Raw genomic sequence first — 6,000 nt, forward strand, 5'->3', positions numbered from 1 at the left:
ACCTGAAAATAGCTGTGCAGCAACACTCCCCCTCCAACCTGGCAGAGCTCGAGAGGATCTGCAGAGAAGAATGGGAGAAACTCCCCAAATATAGGTGTGCTAAGCTTGTAGAGTCATACCCAGGACTGCCAAAGGTGCTTCAACAAAGTACTGAGTAAATGGTCTGAATACTTATGTAAATGTGATATTTCAGTTTTCATTTTATATACATTTGAAAAAATTCTAAAACCCCGTTTTTGCTTTGTTATTTTAGGGTATTGTGTGTAGATTGATGAGGGGGAAAAAAACAATTAAATCAATTTTAGGATAATGCTGTAAAGTAACAAAATGTGCAAAATGTGAAGGGGTCTGACTACTTTCCAAATGAACTGTATGATGTATTGTATGAATCCTATGAATTGAAATAACAAAAACTTGATGTGAAAAAAAAGTCCTAGTATTTAGACGTCATAGAAATGTGTGATTAATTTGCCATCTGTGTCTGCGAACACACTGCAGCAGCTAATTTCCCTCTCTGTGGCACTGTCTGGTTTCACATGCATGAGATGATTATTCCTCTGAATTACCCAGGTGACTTTGCAGGGAAAGACAGTCATTAATCAAACCTAGCCTCTGGTCAGAAAATGGCTCCACGGTAAATATCTACAACCCTTTCATTTCGGAGCGAAGATTTCCGGCAAAGCTATGAAGCCCAGTGTCATGAGTGACTGGCTCCACTCCAAAGTCATTAATGATGTGATGATTGAACTCCATTCACAGAATAACTTGGGACACTTCAAATGTCATATCAGGTTTGTCAGAGAATATTATTCTGACAGTTCAAGGTCACATGAATATGGACTTGCCTTTTTCAGCCCACCATTAAGGTTCAGATGAATGCCTGTTATGCACATCCCTTTGTCAAAATGGGAGAGGAGAAAAGTGTAAGACTTTTTATAGACATAGTTTGATGGAGCACATCATTGAAAAGTTCCCATAAAAGCGGGAACCTTCTGTCAACGTTAGAACAACACAAAGGCGTACTGTCGTTCTCCATAATACGCCCGCTATCTTGTTGCCTGTGAGGAAAAGCACCTTTTATCTTACCAGGATAGCACAGTCCTAGTCAAGGAAGCAGCATGTAATCAGGTCCTTCTAGTCAACTTGTGTCAGTCTAGTCTGGAAGCCAAGTTTTGTGCTACACTAAACAGTGTATTGATTTGCTAAACTGTGTATTAGTTCAATGCTCCAGTCTTATTCTTCTGAAATATTAATATTTTTTTCTGTCATAACAGACATATGCACCTGATGGGCAAGTCACCTTGGATGGAAGGTTTATAAAGCCCTCATGCTTTGATAGAGGAACTGTCTTACTGTACTGTAGCCAGTGTTAGTGAACCTACTCTGAACATTTTGTTTGCCAAGCTACCAATTACTTTACGTGGGAAGACGCTCAGTTAAACGAAAGCTACCCTTAAGAAGAAATGGGATTACTTAACTAAAGTTACTTTGAAAAAGTTGTTTGTGACGACAAATGATCATATTTCAATCTGAAATGTCACAGGCCACAAATTTCCGAGAACAGATCACTCTGGAGTCAGATGTTAACGGAATGTGTCATTTGGCCTATTAAATACAAAAACTATGTTTCAAGTGAGAATTAGGCAGGTCTGATGCTGGAAAAGAAAGGACACGATTGCCTACTCCTAACACCTACTGTAGCCTACATTCAGATTCTGTCCCACTTCGTCTCTGAAGAGGGGAAGTACAGATGAGGTAGCTCATAAAGGAGCCCATCAGAGGTTGAGCTGAAACTCTCCTGATTCTCCATACTCTCTTGGTCTGGAACACTTAGTGTTGACTGACAGGTTGGAGCTGTATTTGAACACTTCCCAGAGGAAAAAGCCATCTGTAACACAATTTTAACAAGCACTTAAGAAAGGATGGATGTGGAGTCCCTCCATCTCTGTTGCATTAGACAGGGTCTGTATAAAAAGGTGTTAATTCACAGGGGTGAGGGTGAAAACTATATGCAGTCAACAGTGTCATGGTATTCTAAGAGTAAGAGACGTAACACCACTGCTTTTTCAGTTGACTTCCAGTCTGCCATGTCTACTTTCACAATACATTAACACATTGTGAATAAATACTCTCCGGGTCTTAGTGCTCGTTCCAAGGTGGCATAGCAGTTCAGACGTCTTTTGTCTTCGTCTTGTCGTGTCCTGTATATATATATATATTTACAACTTTTTCACATACATTTTATTTTTATTTTCCATCAACTCATCTTCAAAACACTCTCCTGCAACCCGCCTCACCAATGTATATTTATAAAAAAGTATTATTTACCTCAGATCTGTAATCCTCCAAGAAGCTAGCCAGAAACTCCAAGAAGCTAGCCTGAAACTAGCCAGAAGCTAATCCAGAAGCTAGTTCAGAAGCTAGTTAGCTCCTTTACTGGCAAATCGTTAATATTCAGCTAACCACGGTTTGTGGTCATCAGCTATCCTTTAGCTCGAAAATCTATCGCCAGTTCTGTACGGCGCAGCGCGGCTCGGAACGGAACATACCGGACCAATTTTTCTCTCCATGTCCCTGGACATTCATACCCGGATCTCACAGCTAGCTAGCTGCTATCCGTGTGACCATCGGCCTTCGTCGATTCCGGAGCAAACATCAATTATTCCGGAGCTAGCAAGCTCCGTCAATCACTCCTGAGTTCCATCAATCACACCTGGGCTGCAGTCACCTATCCGGACCCGTTTTACTGCCTTCGCGGAGCCCCACCGGGCCTTCACAACTGGACTGCCGACGTTATCTACCCGAAGGAGTTATTCGGCCGGCTCCTCCGTCGCGACGTTACCTGAACGCCCATCTGCGGCCTGCTAACCGTTAGCTGTCTTACCGGCTGCTATCTGAATAGACAATCGGACAATTTTTTATTAAATTTTTTTTTTTTTTTTTTTTTTAAATTATTTTTTAAATTATTATTATTATCTTTTCTTCTTGGGCCTCTATAACTATATCTATTGTTTTTATTTTTGTTGTTGTTGTGTGATTTGGATTAATCCCCTCTACCACACGGAACCCCACTAATCTACTGACGGAACGTAAGGGGTGGCTAACAGACCTCCATCCTATGCTAGCTTGCTACCGATGCCCTGGCTAGCTGTCTAAATCACCAACCAACCTCTCCACTCACCGGACCCTTTTGATCACTCGACCAAGCATGCCTATCCTTAATGTCAATATGTCTTGTCCATTTCTGTTCTGGTTAGTGTTTATTGGCTTATTTCACTGTAGAGCCTCTAGTCCTGCTCACTATACCTTATCCAACCTATTAGTTCCACCACCCACACATGCTATGACATCTCCTGGTTTCAACGATGTTTCTAGAGACAATATCTCTCTCTTCATCACTCAATACCTAGGTTTACCTCCACTGTATTCACATCCTACCATACATTTGTCTGTACATTATACCTTGATGCTATTTTATCGCCCCCAGAAACCTCCTTTTACTCTATGTTCCAGACGTTCTAGACGACCAATTCTCATAGCTTTTAGCCGTACCCTTATTCTACTCCTCCTATGTTCCTCTGGCGATGTAGAGGTGAATCCAGGCCCTGCAGTGCCTAGCTCCACTCCTATTCCCCAGGCGCTCTCTTTTGACGACTTCTGTAACCGTAATAGCCTTGGTTTCATGCATGTTAACATTAGAAGCCTCCTCCCTAAGTTTGTTCTATTCACTGCTTTAGCACACTCTGCCAACCCGGATGTTCTAGCTGTGTCTGAATCCTGGCTTAGGAAGACCACCAAAAATTCTGAAGTTTTAATTCCAAACTACAACATTTTCAGACAAGATAGAACTGCCAAAGGGGGCGGTGTTGCAATCTACTGCAAAGATAGCCTGCAGAGTTCTGTCCTACTATCCAGGTCTGTACCCAAACAATTTGAACTTCTACTTTTAAAAATCCACCTCTCTAAAAACAAGTCTCTCACCGTTGCCGCCTGCTATAGACCACCCTCTGCCCCCAGCTGTGCTCTGGACACCATATGTGAACTGATTGCCCCCCATCTATCTTCAGAGTTCGTGCTGCTAGGCGACCTAAACTGGAACATGCTTAACACCCCAGCCATCCTACAATCTAAACTTGATGCCCTCAATCTCACACAAATAATCAATGAACCTACCAGGTACCTCCCCAAAACCTTAAACACGGGCACCCTCATAGATATCATCCTAACCAACTTCCCCTCTAAATACACCTCTGCTGTCTTCAACCAAGATCTCAGCGATCACTGCCTCATTGCCTGCATCCGTAATGGGTCAGCGGTCAAACGACCTCCACTCATCACTGTAAAACGCTCCCTGAAACACTTCTGCGAGCAGGCCTTTCTAATCGACCTGGCCGGGGTATCCTGGAAGGATATTGATCTCATCCCGTCAGTAGAGGATGCCTGGATATTTTTTAAAAATGCCTTCCTAACCATCTTAAATAAACATGCCCCATTCAAGAAATTTAGAACCAGGAACAGATATAGCCCTTGGTTCTCCCCAGACCTGACTGCCCTTAACCAACACAAAAACATCCTATGGCGTTCTGCATTAGCATCGAACAGCCCCCGTGATATGCAGCTGTTCAGGGAAGCTAGAAATCATTATACACAGGCAGTTAGAAAAGCCAAGGCTAGCTTTTTCAAGCAGAAATTTGCTTCCTGCAACACTAACTCAAAAAAGTTCTGGGACACTGTAAAGTCCATGGAGAATAAGAACACCTCCTCCCAGCTGCCCACTGCACTGAAGATAGGAAACACTGTCACCACTGATAAATCCACCATAATTGAGAATTTCAATAAGCATTTTTCTACGGCTGGCCATGCTTTCCACCTGGCTACTCCTACCCCGGACAACAGCACTGCACCCCCAACAGCAACTCGCCCAAGCCTTCCCCATTTCTCCTTCTCCCAAATCCATTCAGCTGATGTTCTGAAAGAGCTGCAAAATCTGGACCCCTACAAATCAGCCGGGCTAGACAATCTGGACCCTTTCTTTCTAAAATTATCTGCCGAAATTGTTGCCACCCCTATTACTAGCCTGTTCAACCTCTCTTTCGTGTCGTCTGAGATTCCCAAAGATTGGAAAGCAGCTGCGGTCATCCCCCTCTTCAAAGGGGGGGACACTCTTGACCCAAACTGCTACAGACCTATATCTATCCTACCGTGCCTTTCTAAGGTCTTCGAAAGCCAAGTCAACAAACAGATTACCGACCATTTCGAATCTCACCATACCTTCTCTGCTATGCAATCTGGTTTCAGAGCTGGTCATGGGTGCACCTCAGCCACGCTCAAGGTCCTAAACGATATCTTAACCGCCATCGATAAGAAACATTACTGTGCAGCCGTATTCATTGATCTGGCCAAGGCTTTCGACTCTGTCAATCACCATATCCTCATCGGCAGACTCGACAGCCTTGGTTTCTCAAATGATTGCCTCGCCTGGTTCACCAACTACTTCTCTGATAGAGTTCAGTGTGTCAAATCGGAGGGTCTGCTGTCCGGACCTCTGGCAGTCTCTATGGGGGTGCCACAGGGTTCAATTCTTGGACCGACTCTCTTCTCTGTATACATCAATGAGGTCGCTCTTGCTGCTGGTGAGTCCCTGATCCACCTCTACGCAGACGACACCATTCTGTATACTTCCGGCCCTTCTTTGGACACTGTGTTAACAACCCTCCAGGCAAGCTTCAATGCCATACAACTCTCCTTCCGTGGCCTCCAATTGCTCTTAAATACAAGTAAAACTAAATGCATGCTCTTCAACCGATCGCTACCTGCACCTACCCGCCTGTCCAACATCACTACTCTGGACGGCTCTGACTTAGAATACGTGGACAACTACAAATACTTAGGTGTCTGGTTAGACTGTAAACTCTCCTTCCAGACCCATATCAAACATCTCCAATCCAAAGTTAAATCTAGAATTGGCTTCCTATTTCGCAACAAAGCATCCTTCACTCA

This window comes from Oncorhynchus kisutch, linkage group LG26 (assembly GCF_002021735.2).
Source record: "Oncorhynchus kisutch isolate 150728-3 linkage group LG26, Okis_V2, whole genome shotgun sequence".
Classification (NCBI taxonomy): Eukaryota; Metazoa; Chordata; class Actinopteri; order Salmoniformes; family Salmonidae; genus Oncorhynchus; species Oncorhynchus kisutch.